The sequence below is a fragment of the Artibeus jamaicensis genome, unplaced genomic scaffold (assembly GCF_021234435.1).
Source record: "Artibeus jamaicensis isolate MK-2021 breed Jamaican fruit bat unplaced genomic scaffold, CSHL_Jam_final contig_384, whole genome shotgun sequence".
Taxonomy (NCBI): Eukaryota; Metazoa; Chordata; class Mammalia; order Chiroptera; family Phyllostomidae; genus Artibeus; species Artibeus jamaicensis.
Window position 1 is genome coordinate 14,169,668 of NW_026521810.1, and position 24,274 is coordinate 14,193,941.

Below are 24,274 nucleotides of genomic sequence, written 5' to 3' on the forward strand. Positions count from 1 at the left end.
GTCTGTGTGGTGGACAAGAGCTTAATTGTAAAGAAACAGCGGTGGTCACACCGGGTCTCTCCAGGTTGTTAAAGATTTCTAGAACCGAGCCCCACTTTTAGTTACATTCTAACTCCAGCACTTTGAGACTTGATATCGAAGGGATTGCTGAATTTGCCTTCTTGTCTCAAGAGAAACTTTCAGTCCAGTGTTACAGAAGATTAAGAAATGGTAACTTAGTCTCCAACTTGGCAGGTTTAGAGCATCCGAGTGTGGGTTATTTTTCATCTGTTCTTTGGGACACTTCAGTTAAGTCCATTGAGAAAGAAGAAAAGGAACAGTACCTTGATTTAGCAGAATTCCCCTCAAAACGAAGTGAGCCTTCAGTATCCTTAAGCAGCAAGCAAGGACTGTGTGATGCTGGCTCCTTCCTTTTATTCACACGCGTGCAAACCAGAGTTCCCTCCGAGGACCCTGTGTTTGCTGCCTGTGAGGCCGGTCCCTTCTTCGCAGACACTGGCCCTGCGTGAAGGCTCCCAGGCAACCACACACAGCTTTCAGACCGGAGCACGGACAACAGGGAAGCAGATCCAGTACATAGAGCGCAGCCGAAATCAGGTCTCCATGCCCTTTTTCTGGAGGTGGAGACACCCTGGCCCAACCTTCCGAGGCTTTATTCTCCCCTTTCCCATTTCCCAGGGTCTTCTTAGCATGGATTTGTGCTCTCAGACATGGCGTTTAAATGCATTTCCCTACAGCCAACACTCGGTATAAGACTGATGTAAATTGGACGCACTATTCATTAAACATACCCACTCAAATTTTATTGACTAGAAATTAATGTTCCCTAAAAGGAAACTTCAGTCTCAGTAGTTTGACCTTCTTTGTCAGAATGATTAGATTTTACTTAATTTCCAATATTAAATCTCAACGCATCTGCAAGAAGAAAGGCACCCACCCTGGCGGGGTGTGGTGCAACAGCAGTGAGCAGCGGGCTACGCAATGTAGTTCTAACTTTCTCAGAAACAGATTTTCCAGTGAGCTACGTCCATAAAACATGTGGGAGGAAGACACGTTTACAGAGTTCCTTCTGTCTGGAAGGCAGTGAGAAGACAAGTGTCGCGTTGGTGACAGGCTGCCTGCCGTCCGAGACTTGGCAGGTGTAGCCATTACAGCCTTTGTGCAGATGGAAATGTAACAGTGAATTTTCAGAAAATGGAAACATTAAAGGAACTGTTCAGTAGGTACCTTTATAGCAATACTGATAACTGTACACTAAAAATGTGTAACTTCTAAAAGAGCAATAGGTTTCCACTGTATCCTCTGCTAGCCTGGCTTATTATGTGTGACTTATCGAAGAAAGTACCAAGAAAAATTTATATTAAAAGTGATGAGTTCATTTAAAATGTTGGTTAGATCCTTGCTTTGAGCAAGAGCATTCTAAACTACAATGCCAGACAGTAATCCGAATGTGACGGTTGACTTAAGGACCCAGGGTGTGCAGGGCAGTGAGGGCCAATTAAGGGCAATTAAGAGCCAGGGTCAAGTGCAAAAGTAGTCACCCGCCAGGCAAGCTTGTTTGCAGTGGGAAGGAACTGACCACCGGGCCTACAGCACTGAGGATTTCAGAGTTGCATCTATAACAATTATAAGCCCTAGTGACAGAACGTTATACTTTTACTCTATCTGTAGAACTTTTAACAAGGCATTGCCTATTGTAGGATTATGTTTTTATTTTATGTGATATCTTTCATTGAATTTAAAGATGGGCAGCTGATAGTTGATAAGAGTGAATACAGTGGAGAGCTCGGGTCTAGAAGTTAGGTGAAGAGTATGTTTTATGCTAAGAGCAGCAGAATACAGGTAACTGAGGCAATAAATGAACTTTTTTAATAGGTAATTGTCCTGGTGATTTAAATGGTATTTTAAAAGGATATGCCAAAAGCTGAATAGGCTTGTTGAATGGCTGTGTACGTTATCCATACATTTCGGAAAACTAACATATTGCTGAAGTATCCAAAATAGGTGTATTCCTTATCGTTTCCAAGGCCTGCTGTGTGGTGGTTTATAATAAGAAATGAATATTTGGTTTCCTCCCTTGTCTGACTCAGAGCTCCCAGATCCTTGGAATTTCCCATATAGTAAGAGTGATGAAGTGCCTGTCGCTCTGTTAATAATGACTTTTGGAACTCACCTAATGATGGGGGCTGGTTGCCAGTGGAGCCAACCAAGTGACTAGAGAGTTGGAACCTTCAGCCCCATCCCCTGACCTCTGGGGAGGGGAGAGGGGCTGGAGGTTGAATCAGTTGCCAGTGGCCAAGGATTGTATCTGCCTATGTCATGAAGCCCCGTAAAACCCTGAAAGGACAGGGTTGAGAGAGCCTCTGACTGGTGAGCGTGTGGAGATGCGGGAGAGCAGAGCATGTGGAGAGGATGCAGAAGAACCTCGCCCTTTCCTCGGTCCTTGCTTTATGCTTATTTTCCATTTGGCTCTTCCTGAGCTACATCCTTTTACAATAAACCGGTGATCTAGTAACAAGTTTCTCTGAGTTCTGTGAGCCACTCTTCAATTAGGAAATTAATGGAACCCAAGGAGGGGGTCTTAGGAACCTTTGATAAATAGCCAGTCCATCAGAGGGACAGGTGGCAGCCTGGGTTTGTGATCGGCAGTTGGAGGGAGTTGTTGGAACTTCCCATTTGTAGCCAGCTGGTCAGAAGTACAAGCCCGGGCTTGGAACTGGCGTTTTATCTTGGGGTGGGGAGCTGTCTTGTGGACTGAGACCTCAACCTGTGGAACCTGACGCTGTTTCCAGGTAGATAGTGTCAGAATTGAGTTGAATCAGACACTCTGCTGCTATCTGGCATTGCTTGTCAGAGGTTCAGGGGAGCCCCCCCCACACACACACACACACATCGAAATTGGCTGCTGGGAACACAAAGAACTTGCCACAGTACATCGAGTGTGGGTTGAGGCTTCAGATTATAACAGAGTAGTTTCTGTATCAAAGAGTTTATACTTTATACTCAGGGCAGACATAATGAGTTTATTATATGGAATTTGGAAACCAAGATAATACACCACTATGTTATCTACATATTTGTCTGCTTTTGAAAAAAAATTGATTTATTTTTAGAGAGGGGAAGGGAGTGAGGACATCAATGTGTGGTTGCCTCTCATGTGCCCCCTACTGGGGACCTGGCCTACAACCCAGGCATGTGCCCTGACTGGGAATCAAACCTGTGACCCTTTGGTTCACAGGCTGGTGCTCAAGTGACTGAGCTGCCTTTTTTTTTTTTTTTGCTATGCATATTTTAGTCAACAAAAACTACTTTTTAAAGATGGCAATTCTAAAGATCTGATTATTTTGAATTATGCAGCCCTGTCTTTAAAATAATGGTGGCGTGGCGAGCCCTGGCTGGTGTAGCTCAGTGGATTGAGCACGGGCCTGCGAACCAGACAATCACGGTTCGATTCCCAGTCAGGGCACATGCCAGGGTTGCAGGCAGGTTCCCTGCAGGCCAGTTCCCAGCAGGGGACGCACGAAAGGCAACCATACATTGATGTTTCTCTCCCTCTCTCCTTCCCTTCCCCTCTAAAGATAAATAAATAAAATCTTAAAAAAAAAAAACATTTAAAATAATGGTGGCGTAAACAACAAACAGGTTTTATTCTGGAGTTGCTTTCTCTTCCAGTGTGATGTTCAGTATGAAGAATGAGTGAGATTCAAAACATACACACACATACACATCAGGCAAACAAGATTCTTGTCTAAACCCAGGGTCTCATCCCACAGTGAAACATTGAGTGGGATGTCATGGCAGTGGCCTTTTCCTCCCCATCTTTTGCCTGTGGCTCACCTATGTCACTTTTCTCTGCAAACCCGACCAAAGTGTAAAAACACAGGTGCACTGTGAACCCCGGGGGTGAGCTGAGGCAAGGTCAGAACCCTCTGTTCTCTTGCTAACCTCTCCTACTCTCCCAACATGGCCACTGCTGGTCACATGGTAGGCTGACGAGGAATGAGGAACCACCTGGTGCAACCTCTCGTACCACAGAGACGTGTTCCTCCGAAGGTCCATGCACACTAGCCGGCACCTCCTCTGGAAGGGCTGGCCAGTCTCAGTTCCAATTACACCACCCAATCAGCAAGTTTACTTTTGACAGTGTAACTCCCACAGTACTACTTTCTAGTGACCTATTTTGTGTTTTTTAAAGTATTGATCCAGAGACATTTGGAGTCACTTTCAGGAGGGGTTCTTCTGAACACTTCCATCTCAACCTGCAGCTACTTCAAAGTTTCCAGAATTTTCCCCAGGACAATCTTCATAAAGAGCTAGTCCTGATTTTCTTCTACTCTCCTTCCTCTCTGCTCAACCCCACCCCTGCTCATGTCCTGTGAACGTGGACACTGATTTAACTTTCCTCCTGCTAGAAAAAAACTCTTCCTCTTTAGGAAGCCAGCAGAATCGGGCTGGCCATCAGGAAGATTCCGGCCAGAGGCGACGACCGTTGCCTCATGCCTGTTTGTCATAGGTCAGAACTTCCTGCTGAGACAAAGGACTCCAATTGTTACGTCCAGTTTCCAATACTCCTGAACAATCAGACTTTAAATATTATTTAACATTGAAATATGAAATAGGAGAGCTTATTTAGATCATTTTTTCATTTATTTAGCCTTTAGGAAGTCTCTGTGAATGAAGAGAGAAGTGACCTCATTTGTGTAGCAAACCTCTGTTAACACACACTGATGCAACTCTGTGGTAAGAGAGGAAGGAGAGGGAAATATTTTGCAGTGCTGGTTCTATGAGCCAACAGCCAAAACAGGTATGGCTTGCTGGGGGGTGCTTGTCCACCGTCAGCTTTGTGGGTCCCTCCACGTTGCCATTGCTGTCTGATCTCAACTCTGGGGGGGGCTCTGACGAGGTCAGAACGAAGGCCAGGCTGAGGGCCACCTGCTCCGCATGCACCCCCACACATTCCAAAACTTGGAACAAAGCTTAGACTCAATGATTGCTTTACTTTCTTTTTTTTTAAATAAGAAACTTGTATCTTTAAATTTTTTTAATTTATTTTTAGAGAGAGGAGAAGGGAAGGAGAGAGAGAAACATCAATGTGTGGTTGCCTCTTGAGCAGCCCCTACAGGGAGCCGACCTGGTGCACAACCCAGGTATGTGCCCTGACTGGGAATCAAAACAACAGCCCTTTGGCTCTCAGGCCGGAGCTCAATCCACTGAGCTACACCAGCCAGGGCAATGACTGCTTTATTTTCAAGCACATTAGACTGTGGAAGTGAGACTGACAGTGGGAGCCTTTGTGCAGGACACTCAATTCTGTGGCTCTGGCTAACCATTCTGGCAAACATTCTGTTCTGAGCACATTTGCTCAGATGCTGCTGCTCTGCCCATAGTGCCAGACAGACACCCATGGCTGTATCTCAGTGCCCAGCAGGGCTGTCCTAAAGATACCGCCCCAGGACGCCTGGCACCAGCTCCTCTCCTGCTCTGCCATCCTTAGTCCCCATAGCCTCAGAGAGCCAGGGCTGGACCCTGGCATACAGGCTGCCAACAAAATGGACCTGCCCTGACACCCCGGGCTCAGTCCAAGGAGGAAGAGAAGCGAACATGACAACAGGTGCTAGAGCAAAGGGGAGGTGCGCCACGGAGAAGAAGAGGGGCGCTTGGGGAAGGCACCTTGAAACCAAAGTGGTGGCTGGAGGGGTGAGGGATGGAGCAGGGAGGAGCAGTCTGACAGAGGAACAGATTTGCTGGGTGGCGCAGCATGACAAGTTTTGTCAGACAAAAAAAAACCCCAAAAGGCAAGATGGCTCAGGGTGCTGCTTCTAGAGGGACATGGGGCCGCAGGCCAGGCTAAGGGAAACGTCAGGGTAAAGAGCATTTTGGAGCCACCAGAGGTGTTCATGGGGAAGTGATCTGACCCAGTTTATACTGAAAAACATCACTTTGGCCGCAGGTGGGAAGAGAATGGGGGCCGTGAATGGGGGACGTGGTGAGCGAGGAACTGGAAACAGGGTGTGTAAAACAAGGAAGGTGAGCAACACAGAAAAGTGAGTGGTGCTGGAGATTTCGGTCTGGTGGGCCTCATGACCCTCCAGGCTTCCTTTGAGGTCCTTCCAGCCATTTTTCTAGATTCATCTTCAGGGAGGAGGGTGGCTGGAGAGAGAGACTGGGGCAGGAACCAGGAGATTAGGAGGTAGGCCTACCTCTGCCACGAAACCATATACTCTCCGAAGCCGGTCTCAGCCCCCTCTGGGGTGGAAGGTGGGGTCTCATCTGTTAAACAGGGCATTTGCAGGGCCCCAGCGCACAATTTCTCTAACAGATAAAGGCCAGGGCTAAAAGGAGTAGCTGGTAGAGTGGACCACAGTGCCACCTAGTGTCCATGAGGGGTGTGCCCTGCAGCCTAAGTTCCCCAGGCTCAGGTCCTCCTTCACTGCTAGGCATTTCCCACCTTCCAGCACTCTCTCTGACCAGGTCTCCAGCCCCCTTCCTCCTCCCATGCCTCTGCCCTTGATCCCCTTTGTCTTCTTTCTCCCCTGCTTGCTGTAATCTTCCTGGAAGATCAGCCACACCCTTGGGTGAAACTACCCCCTTTGTTACTGACTTTTTATTCTCATACCCAGGTCTGCATTGGGGCCCCCCATCAAGTCTCCAGAGCCCCAGCTCACCCTATCCACCTTCTTTGCCCCCCACTAGCCACTAGCCTAGACCTCAGACTCTAAAGGCTGAACACACTAGGCCTCACGTGGCGTCGACAGCTCATTCTGATAGGACCAGCGCACAGGCACCGCCACTCACTTCTGGAAGGTCAGGCGGATTCTCCCTCCACAATGTCTCTTACATCCAACTTTGCCACTTGTTAAATGGATGGTTGGGAGGAGCGATGTGCCGAAAACATGCAGTTCTTACAGACCCTGCAGGGCCCCTTGACCTTCCTCGACTGGCTGGTCTCTGCCCAGCCGTAGCCCCCAACTCCTTGGCCTGACACCAGAAACCCTGCTTGTGTTTTTTCTTTATGGTTAACAGAATACATGTCAAAGATGGAGGTGTAGGTGGAAACATTGTGCCTCTTCGCACAACCAAGTTTAAAGACAACAAAGATTTAGTAACAAAAACGCAATCAAAACAGACAGAAAATTGAACTGTACAGAAGTCCAACAGCAATGAACCATTCATCCAGACCGGTAAGAGGAGTCGTGCAGAAAAACTGGCCAGACCGACCCAGGCACACAGGCAGCAGTTGGCAGATCCCAGGCGTGGGGTGGCAATGGGCAGACCCAGTCAGGGCGCAAGGCAGCTGGCTAACTGCAGTCACACATTCGCACACAGATAAACCAGGTGAAAAAACAGACAGTGAGACATGCTGTGCAATCCAGAACTGGTTGATTATAGTCACAAATTAGAGGAATATATGAAGGCTAAACTAATTGAAATGAATAGAAATGCACAGGAAACCAATAGCAATGGAAAGGAAACTGGGACTCAAATCAAAGGAGTGGACCAGAAAGAGGAAAAAAATGACCAAACAGAAAAGGATGAAGAAACAAGAATTCAAACAAATGAGGAGAGGCTTAGGAACCTCCAGGACATCTTTAAACGTTCCAACATCAGAATTATAGGGGTACCAGAAGGGGAAGAGGAACAGCCACCAGTGGAAAACTTATTTGAACAAATAATTAAAGAGAACTTCCCCAATCTGGCAAAGGAAATAGACTTCCAGGAAATCCAGGAAGCTCAGAGAGTCCCAAAGAAGTTGGACCCGAGAAGGAACACACCAAGGAACATCATCATTACATTAGCCAAGATTAAAATGAAGGAGAGAATCCTAGAAGCAGCAAGAGATAAGGGGACAGTCACCTACAAAGGAGTGCCCATCAGACTGTCAGCCGATTTCTCAAAAGAGACCTTGCAGGCAAGAAGGGGCTGGAAAGAAGTATTCCAAGTCATGAAAACCAAAGACCTACAACCAAGATTGCTCTATCCAGCAAAGTTTTCGTTTAGAATGGAAGGACAGATAAAGTGCTTCTCAGATAAGGTCAAATTCAAGGAGTTCATCATCACCAAGCCCTTACTATATGAAATGTTAAAGGGACTTATCTAAGAAAAAGAAGATTAAAAAAATGAACAGTGAAAGGACAGCAAACTCACAGTTATTAATAACCACACCTAAAACAAAAGCAAATTAAGAGGACAGCTAGATCAGGAGTGAACCATAGAAATGAAGATCACATGGAGGGTTAGCAACAGGGGAGTGGGAGAAGGAGAAGGGGGAGAAGGTACAGAAAATAAGTAGCATAGACAGTAGATAGAAAATAGATAAGGGGGAGGGTAAGAATAGTAGGGGAAATATAGAATCTAAAGAACTTGAGACACGTGTTCATGAACTAAAGAGGGGAGAATGGTGGAGGAGGGGTGTGCAAGGTGGAGGGGAATGGAGGAGGGGAAATAGAACAAATGTAATGGCATAATCAATAAAAAAAGTTAAAAAAGAATGATTATATATAGATTAGATTTTACAAATGGATCATATGGGCCATACTTCTCTGAGATACCTCCCAGCTTTAATATACCCATACATGTTATTCATAGAGATCTACCTAATCATTTCTATGGCTATGTTTGAAATCACCATAATTTATTAAACCAATTTCCTAAGTAAAGACAATTAGATTGAATTAATTTTTCAGTATGTATTTAAATTTTTTTTAGATAATTTTCTTTTTTTTAAGATTATATTCACCTATTTTTAGAGAGGGAAGAGAAGAAAAAAGAGAGACAGGGAAATAGATGTAAAAGAGAAGCATCAATCGACTGCCTGCCTCTCTTATGTACCCCGACCAGGGACTGAACCTGCAACCCAGGCATATGCCCTGGCTTGGAATCAAACCAGTGACCTTTCACTTTGTGGTACGATGCCCAACCAACTGAGCTGCACCAGTCAGGTCTAGATAATCTTCCTAAGATAAACTTCTTGTAATTCAATTGTTAGGTTAAAGAAATACTTTTTAAAAATAAATCTTGGCATATTTATCAAATTGTTCTCCAAAATGGTCATTGTAATTAATACTCCCCTCAAGCCTGCAGGAAAGTGTCCATTTACATGTGGCCTGCACAATGCTGGGTATTGACAACAATTTGATCACAGAAAAGTGACACATTCTTTTGAGTTAAATGTATTTGACTCGAATATTTTTGAGTCACTCAATATTTTTCTATTTTAATTGATCATTTTATTGCTTCTTTTTTCTTTTTTTAAAATTATTTTATTGTTGTTGAATTACAGTTGTCTGCATTCCACCACCACCACCACCCCCATTTTTATTGCTTCTAAAGTAAATTGTCCATTGCACCTTGCAGTTTTTTCTGGAGTGTTTATTTTTTCCTAATAATTTTATAAGAACATTTTATATGTTAAAAAAATTCTTTGGTTCCACTTTCAAGATGAAAGCATGAGGAGATCCACAGCCCCTCCCCAGTAAAACAAGCAAAACTGGTGAAAACTATTAAAGACTTTCAAGTGTCTGTCTCAAAATGGTCCTAAGGCAGCAATTTTTTCAACCAGTGCACCAGGAGAATTTTTAAAACATGCACTACCTATTTAGTTGGGGGCACTGACCTCTTTTCCCTTAGATTGCCAAATAAAAAAGTAACAACAGCCAACACAACAATAGCCATTTGGTGTGAATTAATTAAAATTATGTCTATTTTTTGTCAGATCAACAAAAAACTTTTTTTGGTGTGCTGCAGAATTTAAGTCATTAGTTTGTGTGTGCCATAAGATCAAAAAGGTTGAAAATTGCTGTCCTAAAGGCATACAGCAAATGAAGAAACATTTATTCAAGAAAATCTACTAAAATTTGGTAAGGACAGTAAAGACTATGTGGTATGTGGGCCACCAATGTCTCCCTCCCACCCGCCCTCAACCATCTCAGTTTGATGAAGGCTTCACACAGGAGAGTGTGGCCAAGACGGGTTTCTTCACCCCTCAGCAACTGATCAACAGCTATTGCATCTCACTAGCTGCGACAGGCGACCAGCGTTTCTCATCCCCTAATGGGCAGGTTGAAGAGGTGTCCCTGGGAGGTTGGGGATTCCTTTCTCCCACCTAACCCCTACCCGTAGAATGGAGGCTGTACTCCAGGCATGGTAGGTGAAGAATACTGGGGCCTCAATCGCCTTCACATGGCAGGCTGACTAGGTGAAGAGAGAAATCAGCAGTTCAACAATAGGACCTGGAAACTTTAGTATCCACTTCCAGTCTTGGATAGAAAACAGGGCAGAAAGTCGACAAGGAAATAAGACTCACGCAGCACTCTGCATGGCCTGGCCTAAGAGGTGTGTGTCTCTAGAACGCTCCACCCAGCAACACAGGATGCACAACCCTCTCAAGCCCACATGGAGGATTCTCCAGGATGAACACACACTGGATCATGAAACAAATCTTGGTAAACTTCGAAAGACTGAATGATACAAAGAATGTTTTCCAGTCACAGTGAAATGAAATTCGAAATTAGTAAAAGAAAGAAATTGGGAAGTTCACAATGATGAGGAAATTTAATAACACTATTGAGTAGCCAAACAGTCAAAGAAAAAATTATAAGAGAGATTAGAAAATATTTTTAAATTAATTAAAATAAAGACACATCATACCAAAACTTATGAGATAGCAACTAAGGCAGTACATAGAAGGAGATTTATGGCTGTAAATGCCCACATTAAAACAGATCTCAAATCGGCAACCTAAATCAAAAAGCAAGCAGAAAGAAGGAGATTATAAGGATTAGAGTAGAAATTAATAACAGAGAATAGAAAAATAGTAGAATCAACAAAACCAAAAGTTGTTTTTTTGACACCTGAAACACTATGGTCATTGCAGCATTGTTTACAATCACCAAAATTTGGAAGCAGCCCAAGTGCCCATCAGCAGATGAGTAGATAAAAAAGCTGTGCTACATTTACACAATGAAATACTACTTGGCTGGAAAAAGAAATAAATCTTACCCTTTGTGCAGGTATGATGGACCTGGAGAGCATTATGCTAAGTGAAAATAAGCCAGCCAAGTCAGAGAAAGACAAATACAATATGATATCACTTATGCGTGGAATCTAATGAACAAAATAAACTAACAAAATAGAAACAGACTCACAGATAGAGAACAGACTGACAGGTGTCAGAAGGGAGAGGGGTTGCCAGTCTGGGTGAAAAAAGTGGAGGCATTAGTAAAAAAAAAAAAAAACCCTCAGAGACAACAGCATGGTTATTACCAGACAGGAGGGGAATGCGGAATAAATAGGGATGGAAGGAGACTTGACTTGGGGTGGTGAACACACAGTACCATTATGCACCTGAAACCTATAGAACTGTATGAGCCAACGTCACCCCAATAAATTCAATTTTAAAATAAAGTTTCTTTGAAAAGGTCAACAAAACTAACAATGCTTTAGCAACACTGATCAAGAAAAAACAGTAAAATTACTAAAGTCAACTATAAAAGAGGAAACATTGCTATCGACCTTATAGAAATAAAAAATAATTATAAGGGACTACTATAAACAACTCTACATCAACAAATCAGATAACAGATAAAACTAAAAGGCACCCAGAAAAATACAAACTATGAAAAATACCTCAAGAAAATTAAAAAATCTTAATAGACCTACAACAAGAAATTACATTAGCAATCAATAGACTCTCCACAAAGAATATTCCAGGACCAGATGATTTCACTGGTGAATTCTACCAAACCTTTAAAGAATTAATACCAATTCTTTACAAATCTTCCAAAATGGAACACTTCCTAACCATTCTATGATGTCAGTATTACCCTGATACCAAAACCACAAAAGATATACAAAAAAAGATAACTATAAAGCAATATCTCATGCATATAGATGCAAAGATCATCAGCAAAATATTAACAAATTCAGCCCAGCAACACGAACAAGGAGGAGGAGAAAAAGAGGAATTATACGCCACGATCAGGGGCTTATTCCAAGAAGGCAAGGTTGCTTTAACACCCAAAAACCAATTTTTGTAATACACTGTGTCCATAGAATACACTATGATCATCACAATAAATTTAAAATATGTATATTTGACAAAATTCAACACCCTTTAATGGTAAAAAAAAAAACACTCAACAAAATAGGAATAGAAGAAAACTTTCTCAACCTAATAAAGGACAGAGAGAATATATGAAAAGGCCACACCTAATGGTTTTTCACTTAATGGTGAAAATTTAAATGTTCCCCCCAAATTATCGAGAACAAGGTAAGATGCTGCTCACAATTTTTATTCAAGATTATACAGAAGACTCTCCCTAGGGAAACTAGGCAAGAAAGTGAAACAAAAGCCATCCAGATTGAAAAGGAACGCGTACAACAGTCTGTTTGCATGACATGGTCTTCTTTTCTTTCCTTAACCCCTTCACCTTTTTCACACAGCCCCCAAACTCCCTCCTCTCTGACAGCTGTCAGCCTCTTCTCATTGCTTATGCGTCTATTTCTATTTTTAGGGTTTTTTTCCATCACATTCTGTATATAAATGAAATCATATGGTACTTGTCTTTCTCTGACTGGCTTATTTCACTTCACATAATGCTCTTCAGGTACATCATGCTGTGTAGCAAAGGGTAAAGTTTTCTTCTTTTTTGTGGCTGAGTAGTATTCCATTGTGTAAATGCCCCATAGTTGTTTTATCTACTCATTTACTGAGGGATACTTGGGCTTCTTCCATATCTTGGCAATTATAAATAATACTGCAATGAACATAGGGGTACTTCTGTTTATTTTAATATATTTTATTGATTATGCTGTTACAGTTGTCCCATTCCCCCCCTTCACTTCCCTCCACCCTGCACACCCCTCCCACACACTTTCCCCCTCTTTAGTTCATGTCCATGTGTCATACATATAAGCTCTTTGGCTTCTGCATTTCCCATACTATGCTTACCCTCCCCCTGTCTATTTTCTACCTACCATTTATGCTACTTATTCTTTGTATCTTTTCCCCCTTTCTCCCCCTCCCACCCCCCTGTTCATAACCCTCTATGTGATCTCCATTTCTGTGGTTCTGTTCCTGTTCTAGTTTGCTTAGTTTGCTTTTGTTTTAGGTGTGCTTGTTGGTAATTGTGAGTTCGCCGTTATTTTACTGTACATGTTTTTTATCTTCTTTTTCTTAGATAAGTCCATTTAACATTTCATAATAAGGGCTTGGTGATAATGAACTCCTTGAACTTGACCTTATCTGAGGAGCACTTTATCTGCCCTTCTATTCTAAATGAAAGCTTTGCTGGATAGAGCAATCTTGGATGTAGGTCCTTGCGTTTCATGACTTGGAATATTTCTTTCCAGCCCCTTCTTGCCTGTAAAGTCTCTGAGAAATCAGCTGACGGTCTTATAGGTACTCCTTTGTAGGTAACTATCTACTTTTGTTTTGCTGCTTTTAATATTCTCTCCTTATCCTTAATCTTGGGTAATATAACTATGATGTGCCTTGGTGTGTTCCTTCTTGGGTCCAACTTCTTTGGGACTCTCTGAGCTTCCTGGACTTCCTGGAAGTCTATTTTCTTTGCCAGATTGGAAAAGTTCTCCTTTCTTTTTTGTTCAAATAAGTTTTCCACTTGTTGCTCTTCCTCTTCCCCTTCTGGTACCCCCTATAATTTGGATGTTGGAACATTTAAAGATGTCCTGCAGGTTCCCGAGGCTCTCCTCATTTTTTTGAATTCTTTTTTCTTCATTTTTTTAACTGAATGTTTCTTTCTTCCTTCTGGTCCACACCGATGATTTGAGTCCCAGTTTTCTTCCCATCACTACTGGTTCCTTGTACATTTTCCTCTATTTCACTTAGTGTAGCCTTCATTTTTTTCATCTAATTTGCAACCAAATTCAACCAATTCTGTGAGCATCCTGATTACCAGTGTTTTGAACTGTGCATCTGATAGGTTAGCTATCTCTTCATTGCTTAGTTGTATTTTTTCTGGAGCTTTGATCTGTTCTTTCATTTGGATCATTTTTTTTATCTTGATGCACCTGTTATGTAGTGAGGGGTGGAGCCTTAGGTATTCACCAAGGCAGGGCAACCCATGTTGCTGGGTTGTGACACTGTATGTGGGGCAGGGGTCCAAGAGGGAACAATGGCACTTGCTCCACTCTCTGCTGGATTTCAGTCACTTCCCCCGCTTCCCACAAGCAAACTGGGCCCTTATGGTATTGATTCCCAGGTGGGTGGGCTTGTGTATGTTCAAGACCCCTGTGGGTCTCTCCAACGAACTCTCCTGTGAGGCTAGGAGTTTCTCCCAGCACCTCAACCCCCACGGGTAATTCCAGTGATTTGAGGCTTTATCTCCCCACACTGGGACCCTGGATCTGTCTCGTTCTCCAGTTTTGCCTGGTTTATCTGCATGTGAATGTGGGACCACCCAGTCCACCAGCTGCCTTGTGTGCCGCACCCCTCCACAATCCACCGCCTCGCTGAGTCTGCCAGCAGCTGCTTTGCAGCAAGTCCTCATTGCTCCAGCTGCCCAACTCCGCCCCTCCTACTGGTCTGGATGAGTGTTTCTTCTTTAACTCCTTGGTTGTTGGACTTCCATACAGTTTGATTTTTCTGGCAGTTCTGGTTGTTTTTTGTTTTCTAATTGTTTTTGTCCTTCTTTTGGTTGTTCAAGGAGGCACAGTACATTTACCTATGCCTCCATCTTGGCCAGAAGTCCTTGTTTTTTCAAATTAGTATTTTGAGTTTTTTCAGATATATTCCCAGGAGTAGAATCACTAGATCACAAGGAAGTTTCATTTTTAACTTTTTGAGGAAACTCCATACTGTTTTTCACAGTAGCTGCACCAGTTTGCATTCCCACCAACAGTGTATGAGGATTCCCTTTTTTCCACATCCTCGCCAGCACTTGTTTTTTGTTGATTTATTGATGATAGCCATGCTGACAGGCGTGAGGTTATATCTCTTTGTGGTTTTTATTTGTATTTCTCTAATGGTTAGTGATGTGGAGCACCCTTTCATATTCTATTGGCCATGTGTATGTTGTCCTCTTTGGAGAAGTATCTATTCAGGTCATTTGCCCATTTCTTAATTAGATTGTTTGTGTGTGTATGTGTTGAGTTTTATAAGTTCTTTATAAATTTTGGATGTCAACACCTTATCAGATGTATCACTGGCAAATATGTTCTCCCATTCAGTGGATTGTCTTTTCATTTCATTGATGGTTTCCTTTGCTGAGCATAACTTTTTAGCTTGATGTAGTCCCACTTGCTTATTCATTTATTTTTGTTTCTCTTGCCTGGGGAGATATATCATAAAAAAATATTGTTATGAGAAATGTCTGAGACTTTATTGCCTATGTTTTCTTCTAGGATTTTTATCTTTGATTCTAACATTTACCTCCCTAACCATTTTTAGTTTATTCTTGTGTGTGGTGTAAGAAGGTGGTCTAAAAAAAAAAAAAAGAAGGTGGTCTAGTTTCTTTTTTTTTTTTTGCACATATTTGTTCAATTTTCCCAATACCATTTGTTGAATAGATTATCTTTACTCTATTGTATGTGTTTTCCCCCTTTGACTGTAAAGGCATGGATTAATTTCTGGGCTCTCTATTTTGTTACATTGAGCTACATGTCTGTTTTTATACCAGAACCATGCTGTTTCGATTACTATGGACTTATAGTTTCATACCAGGTAGCATGATTCCTCCAACTTTGTTCTTCTTTCTCAAGATTGCTGTGGCTATTCAGATTCTTGTGTGTTTCCATATCAATTTTTAGAATATTTGTTCTAGTTCTGTGAAATACACCATTGGTATCTTGACACAAATTGTGTTGAATCTATAGATTGCTTTGGGTAGTACATACATTTTAATTATGTCAGTTCTTCCTATCCATGAATATGGTATATGCTTCCACTTATTTGTATCTTCTTCATTTTCTTCAGCATCTTAGACTTTTCCAAATACAAGTCTGTTACATCCTTGGATAAATTGGTGCAATTATAAATGGGATTATTTTCTTAGTTTTCCTTTCCAAGAGTTAATTATTGGTGTATAAAAATGCAACTGATTTCTGGATATTTATTTTGTATCCTGCTACTTTACTGAATTCATTTATCAGTTCTAGCAACGTTTTGGTGGAATCTTTAGGGTTCTCTGTATCCAGTATCAGATCATCTGCAGACAGTTTTATTTCCTTTCCAGTTTGGATGCCCTTTATTTCTTCTTCTTGTCTGAGCACTGTGGCTAGGACTTCCAGTATTATGTTGAATAAGAGTGGTGAGAGCAGACATCCCTTTGTCTTGTTCCCAGTCTTAAAGAAAACACTTTTAGTTTTTGCCCATTGAGTGTAATGTTGGCTATGAGTTTGTCATAAATGGATGTTGGATGTTATCAAATGTTTTTTTCTGCATCTATTCAGATGATTGTGTAGTTTTTATCCTTCATTTTGTTTATGGAGTGTATCACATTTATTTTGGATATTGTACCAACCTTGCATCCCTGGAATAAATCCCACTTGATCATGGTGTATGATCTTTTTAATGTATTGCTGTGTATGGTGTACTAATATTTTGAGGATTTTAGCATTTATGTTCATCAGGAATATTAGCCTATAATTTTTTGTAGTGTCTTTATCTGGTTTTGGAATTAGGATAATGCTGGCTCTGTAAAATGAGTTTGATAGTCTCCTCTTGAAAATTTTAGAATAGTTTGAGAAGAATAGGTCTTTTTTTTAAAGTATATTTTATTAATAATGCTATAACAGTTGTCCCATTTTTTTCTCCCCTTTATTCCCCTCTACCTTGCACCCAATCCTCCCACCAGCATTCCCCCACCTTGGTTCATGTCATAGGTTATACATATAAGTTCTTTGGCTTCTTCATTTCCTATACTATTCTTAACCTCCCCCTGTCTATTTCGTAGGATAAGTGTTCTTTTAATGTTTGATAAAATTCACCTGTGAAGCCATTTGATCCAGGACTTTTGTTTTTGGGGAGATTTTAGTTACTGCTTCAATTTTATTAGTTCTAATCTGTCAATTCAGATTTTCTAATTCTTCCTGATTCAGTTTTGAAAGAATGTATGTTTCCAGGAATTTATCTATTTTGTCCAGATTGTCCATTTTGATAGCATGTAGTTGTTCATAATATTTTCTTACTATCCTTTGTATTTCTTTGGGGTTAATTGTTACTTCTCTTTCACTTCTGATTTCATTTATTTGGGTCCTCTCTTTTTTTTTCTTAATGAATCTGATTAAAGGTTTATCATTCTTGTTTATCTTTTGAAAGAAGAAGTTCTTGATTTCAATGATCTTTTTTACTATTTTTTTTACTATATTTCAATTATTTCTGCTTTGATCTTTATTATTTCCTTTCTTCTACTCACTTTGGACTTTGCTTGTTGTTTTTTTTTCCTAGTGCCTTTAGGCATATAGTTAGATTGTTTTATTTGAGATTTTTCTCGTTTCTTTAGCTAGGCCTGCAATGCTATGAATTTCCCTCTTAGAACTGCTTTCACTGTGTGCCATAGATTTTCGGGTCATTGTGCTCTCATTTGCATTTGTTTCAAGGTATCTTTAGATTTCCTCCTTGATCTCATTAGTAACCCATTCATTGTTTAGTAACATGATAATTAGCCTTCATGAGTTTTCATGTTTTTCAGGTTTCTTCTTGTAATTAGGTTCTAGTTTCATACCATTGTGTTTGAAAAATACGCTTGATATTATTTCAATCTTCTTAAATTTATTGAGACTTATCTTGTGGCCTAACATGTGGTCTATTCTGAAAAACATTCCATGTGCGCTTAAAGAGAATGTATATTTTGCTGCTTTGGGGTGAATGTTCTGAAGGTATCAATTACATCCATCTGATCTAGTGTGTCATTTAAGGCCGCCATTTCCTTGTTGGTTTTCTGTCTAGAAGATCTATCCATTGATGTCAATGGAGTGTTAAAATCCCCTACTATGACTATATTACTGCTGATTTCTCTTTATGTCTGTCAAGATTTGCTTTATATATTTAGGTGCTACTGTGTTGGGTGCATAAATGTTTATGAGGGTTATATCCTCTTGTTGGATTGCTCCTTTTACCATGATGTAGTGTTCTTCTTTATCTTTTTCTATAGCCTTTGTTTTAAAGTCTGTTAAGTATTGCTATTCCAGCTTTCTTTTTTCATTTTTATGTACATAATTATCTTTTTCCATCCCTTTACTTTTAGTCTGTGTGTATGTTTTGTTCTCAGGTGGGTCTCTTTTCTTGTTTTTATCTTTACCCAAGAACATGCTTATTGATTTTAAAGATAGTGGAAGGAGGGAGAAGAGGAAAAGAAAAACCTTATTATAAGAGAGAAACATAGATTGGTCCTCTCCTGTACACACCCTGACCAGGGACCAGACCTGCAACCTAGATGTGTGCCCTGACTGGGAATCGAACCTGTTTACAGGACGACACTCCAACCAACTGAGCCACACCAGCCAGGGCTGAGGTGGGTCTCTTGTAGATAGCGTATATATGGGTCTTATTTTCCTACCCATTCAGCTACCCTATGTTTTTTTATTGGAGCATTTAAGCCATTTATATTTAAAGTGATTATTGCTAGGTATGTATTTATTACCATTTTATTCTTCAAACTATGGTCCTCTGTTTTTTTGTTTTTGTTTTTGTTTTGCCCTCTTCTTAAAGAAGACCCTTTAACATTTCTTGGAATACTGGTTTGGTGGTAACAAACTCCTTTAGCTTTTTCTTGTCTGGGAAGCTCTTTATTTCTCCTTCAATTTTAAATGATAGCCTTGCTGGGTAAAGTAGTCTTGGTTGTAGGCCCTTGCTGTTCAACACCTTAAATATTTCATGCCAATTCCTTCTGGCCTGAAATGTTTCTGTTGATAAATCAGATGATAGTCTTTTGATAGCTCCCTTGTAGTAACCGTCTTTCTTTTGCTGCTTTTAATATTCTCTCTTTGTATTTAAACTTTGCCACTTTGATTATTTTGCAGCAAATTTGATTATCTTAGTGTGGGCCTCTTTGGGTTCATCTTGTCTGGGACTCTCTGCACTGCCTGGATGTGCACTACCTGGGTGCCCGTTTTTTCCTTCACCAGGTTAGGTAAGTTTTCAGTTATTACTTCTTCAAATAGGTTCCAGATCCCTTGCTCTCTGTCTTCTCCTTCTGGTACCCCTATGATGTGGGTATTATTACACTTTGTGTTGTCCCAAAGGTCACTTATTCTCATTTTTTGAAATTATTTTTCCTTTTTGCTGCTCTGATTTGTTTTCTGCTACCTCATCTTTCAAATTTGACATGGTCTTATACATAGAAAATCCTAATGAATCCACTTTAAATGATTAAATTCATAAATGAGTTCAGCAAAGTTGCAGGACACAAGATCAATATACAAATGTCAACTGCATTTCTATACAGTAGCTATAAGAAAATCAAAAATAAAATTAAGAACACAATTCCATTTATAATAGCATCAAAAATAATAAAATATTATAAATACAAAAGTACTCTTTTTTAAAAAAGGGCAAAACTCACATTCTGAAAACTATAAAACATTTATTTAATTTAAAAAACTAAATAAGCGGAAAGAAATTTCATGTTCACAGATTTTTAAAAATCACTAAGATGACAGTACTCACTCAAATTGCTCTACAGAGTCAATGCAACCCTATTAAAATTTCAACTGCCTGATTTGCACTAGTGGATAAGCTTGTCCTAAAATTCATATAGAAGTTCAAGAAAACCCAAATAACCAAGCAATCTTGAAAAAGTAAAACAAAGTTGGAAGATTCACACTTTCCAATTGAAAACTTACTGCAAAGTGACATTAATCAAGACAGTGTGGTCCTGGCATAAGGACAGACATATAGACCAATGAAATAGACTTTAAAGTCCAGAAATAAAGTCATACATCAATGGCCAACTGACTTTCCATGAACTTTCCAAGTCTATTTAATGGGGCAAGAATAGTCTCTGCAATAAATGATGCTGGAACAAGATTTCCACATGAAAAAAATAAAGTTGGATGCCTATCTCATGCTATATGCAAAAACTAACTTCAAATGAATCAATGGCATAAATATAAGAGCTAAAACTATATAAAACTCTTAAAAGAACACATAAAGGTAAATCTTCGTGATCTTGGATTTTGCATTGTCTTCTTAGATATGACACCAAAAGCATAAGCAACAACGACAACTGAACAACCTAGATATCATAATTCAAAAGGTTTGTGTTTTAAAGGGCACCATTAAGAAAGTGCGAACACAGCCCACAGGGTGGAAGAAAATTTTTGCAAATCATGTATTTGATAATGCACTTATATCTAAAATATATGAGCACCTATACAGCTAAAAAAATTAAAAGACAAACAGCCCAATTTAAAAACGGGCAAAGGATCTGAATAGATACTTCTCAAGAAGATATGCAAATGGCCAATAAGCACATGAAGAGTTGCTCAGTATCATTACCTATCATAGAAATGCAAATCAGAACCATAGTGAGATACCACCTCATGCCTGCTAGAACGACTATAATAATAATAAAAGGTAACAAGTGTTGGTAAGGATGTGGAGAAACTGTAACCCATGTACAGTGCTGTTGGGAATATAAAATGGTGCATCTTGACTTGAAAACAATCTGGTAGTTCCTCAAATGGTTACACAGAGGGTTACCGTACAATCAGCAATTCCATTCCAACTATATAACCAAAAGAAATGAAAACATTTCCACAACAATGTGGAAACTGTTCTGGAAATGTTTATAGAAGCAATATTTATATACAAATGTTTATAGAAGCAATATTCATAATAATCAGAACATGGAAACAACCCAAATTCTATCAACTGATGAACAAATAAATAAAATGTAGTATATCCATTCGATGGACTATTTTGTAGCTCTAAAAAGGAATGGAGTACTGGTACAACATGGATTAACCCTGAAAATATTATGTTAAGTATAAGAAGCCAGTCAAAAAGGGCCTTATATTTCACATAAATTCTATGATTCGATTTATGTGAAATGTCTAGAATAGACAAACCTAGAGAGATAAAAAGTAGATGAATGCTTCCCAGGGCTGGGGGTAATTCCTAAAGGGTACTGAGTTTTGTTTTGTTTCTGAAGCAATGAAAATGTTCTATAATTAATTGTTATGATGAATGAATGCACAACTCTGTAAATATACTACCATTGAATCGTACACTCTAAATGGATGAAGTATATGGTATGTGAATTATGTCTCAATAAAGATGTTAAAAATATGGTTCATGTTTTCTTCATCCTTCTTTTGCTCAGTAGCCTCATCAGAATACAGAGCAGCCATTCGCGGTGACTTGGGTGCTGCAGGCCAAAGAGCAGTGATACTCAGCTTCCTTTACATGCAGCTGAGGCCAGTCTCCCAGCCACACACCCACCTCACCCCAACGATGGGTCCAGCTGTTCTTTCTGCTGCCTGGATCAGACTGCACTTCTAAAAATTATCCTGGAACCCTCAAAGATTGCATACAGCTAACCTTGCAATTGTCACCGCACAGCTGCCGGTAGAAGACACTGGGAATGGCCTCCAATCCAGTCCCATGTTGTTCTAAGGCTCAGGGGACATTCCCCTATAGGCTAAAGAAGTCCAAAAGGTCAATGGAGGTTACATCATCTCCATAACCTACAAAAGGGCTCCATGGTCCTGCCTGCATGGGACTTCCAAAGCCAGAGGAAAGACTGATGCCTCCCTAGGACAACCCATGAGCCATGTTTCCACTCCCCTGCTTTCCTTGCTACAGAAATCTCCTGTTACCAGGTCACAGCCTTGACTGGACCCTGGAGGCTGGGTGAGCTGCCTCAATAGAAAGGGGTGGGGGTTGCAAAGGACAGCCACACATAGGTAGGCTGATCAGTCTTGCCTGAAGGGGGTCATCAGCAGAAGCAAATTTGCATGAAGTCAGTGGAGTTTAAGCTCCAGGGGCCTCCAGGGGGCTCTTTCCAATTCCACAGTAATCTTGTGAATTTTTTTATTGTTATTCTATTTCAGTTGTCCCAATTCACCAACCCCCCTGCCCACTGCCCCTTCCACAGTCAATCCCTACGCTGTTGTCCGTGTCCATTGGTCATCGATATGTGTTCTTTGTCTAGTCCCTTCCCCTGCTTTCCGCCATTACCCTCCACCCACCTCCTGTCTGGCCACTGTCAGTCTGTTCCATGTTTCCATGCCTCTGCGTCTATTTTGCTCATTAGGTTATTTTGTTCATTAGATTCCTCTTATGAATAAGATCATATGGTGTTTGTCTTTCATCAGGTGGGTTATTTCACTTAGCATAATTGTCTGCAGTTCTATTCATGCTGTCACAAAAGAGTTCTTTCTTTCTGCTGAGTAGTATTCCATTGTGTAAATGTACCAGTTTTTGATCCAATCATTTACTGATGGGCACTTAGGCTGTGTCCAGCACCTGGCTATCGTAAAGAACGCTGCTATGAACATAGGGTCACACAGGTTCTTTTGGATTGGTGATTCAGGATTCTTAGGGCATATTCCCAGCAGTAGAAATGCTGGGTCAAAAGGCAGTTCCTTTTTTTCATTTTTTGAGGAAACTTCATACCATCTTCCACAGTGGCTGTACCAGTCTGCATTCCCACCAACAGTGCACTAGGGTTCCCTTTTCTACCCATCCTTATTAGCACTTGTTGATTTATTAATGATGGCCATTCTGACCAGTGTGAGGTGATATCTCATTGCAATTTTAATTTGCATCTCTCTAGTGGCTAGTGATATTAATCATCTTTTCATATGTCTATGGGCCATGTGTATGTCCTCCTTGGAAGAGTATTTATTCAGGTCCTTTGCCCATATTTTAACTGGGTTGTTTGTCTTCCTTGTGTTGAGTTATATGAGTTCTTCATATATTTTGGAGATTAAACCTTGTTCAGTATATTCTCCCATACAGTCAATTCCCTTTCCATTTTGGTGATGGTTTCTTTAGCTGTGCAGAAGTTTTTTAATTTGATGTAGTCCTATTTGTTTACTTTTACCTTTATTTTCCTCGCCCTAGGAGATATATCAGCAAAAACATTGCTACATGGGATGTCTGCAATTTTCCTGCCTATGTTTTCCTCTAGGACTTGTATGGTGTCATGACTTATATTTAAGTCTTTTATCCATTTTGAGTTTATTCTGGTGTACAGTGGGAGTTGGTGATCTATTTTCACTTTTTTTTTTTGCATGGATCAGTCCAGCTCTCCTAACACCATTTGTTGAAGAGGCGATTTTTACTCCAATTTATGTTTCTGCCCCCTTTGTTGAATATTAATTGACCATAGAGACTTGGGTTTATTTCTGGGCTCTCTGTTCTGTTCCACTGGTCTATGGGTCTGTTCTTATGTCAGTACCAGACTGTTTTGATTACAGGGGCCTTGTAGAATAGTGTGATATCAGGTATTGTGATCCCTCTTGCTATCTTCTTCTCAAGATATCTGAGGCTATTTGGGGTCTTTTTTGTTCCATATAAATTTTTGAAATATCTGTTCTAGGTCTGTGAAATTTGCCATTAAAGCTATGGAACACTTCTCTAATTTGCATGTCATCCTTGCACCACAGCCCTGCCAATCTTCTCCGATCGTTCCTATAATAGTACACGTGCTACTGAAGTGAGCACAATTCCACTGTGGTCTTAAGCTACATTTTTATGGCTTCTACTTTCTTTTCATTTACTAAGGTGTGTTTCATTGCTCAGAATGTGTCTTGATGTTCTAGTCTATGTGGGCTATTATAACAAAATGTCGTAAATTTCATTACTTTTAAAAATGAAATTTATTTTCTCGCAGTTCTGGAGACTGGAAGTCCAAGTTCAAAGTGCCAGCAGGATAGGCATCTGGTATGGGCAGTTCCCTGGGCCTGCAGGCGGCCGTCTTCCTGCTGTGTGCTCACATGCTATCTCTTATTATAAGGGCCCAAATTATATCAGATCAGGGCCCCACTGCTACAAACTCATTTAACCTTAATTATTTCCTCAGAGACCCCATCTCCAAATACAACTACACTGGGGTTAGGACTTCAGCATACAAATTTGGTGGGACAGAGGCACTTGAAGAGGGTTCTGTGTGAACTTGAGTAGAATGTGTGTTCAATTCTCCTGTCAATTCCTGATTTTCTGCCCTCTGGATCTGCCCATTTGCTTTGCTTTTCTCTTGTGACGATGAGAGAAATGACCTCTAAGATCTTTACATGTTGGAGCTGAAATATCCCTGATTTTCTTTTTGAGCCAAAGGGAGTTACACAGGTGAAAAATGTAGACAGCTCC

At 40.6% G+C, this 24,274-nt stretch overlaps 1 non-coding gene across 1 annotated transcript; it reads right to left on the minus strand.

The window, feature by feature from the left end:
* Positions 1 to 23,523: 23,523 nt before the first annotated feature.
* Positions 23,524 to 23,629, minus strand: LOC119059904 (U6 spliceosomal RNA). The gene has a single exon (XR_005084487.2). It is a non-coding gene; the product is annotated as a U6 spliceosomal RNA (small nuclear RNA).
* Between the last annotated feature and the right edge of the window lie 645 nt (positions 23,630 to 24,274).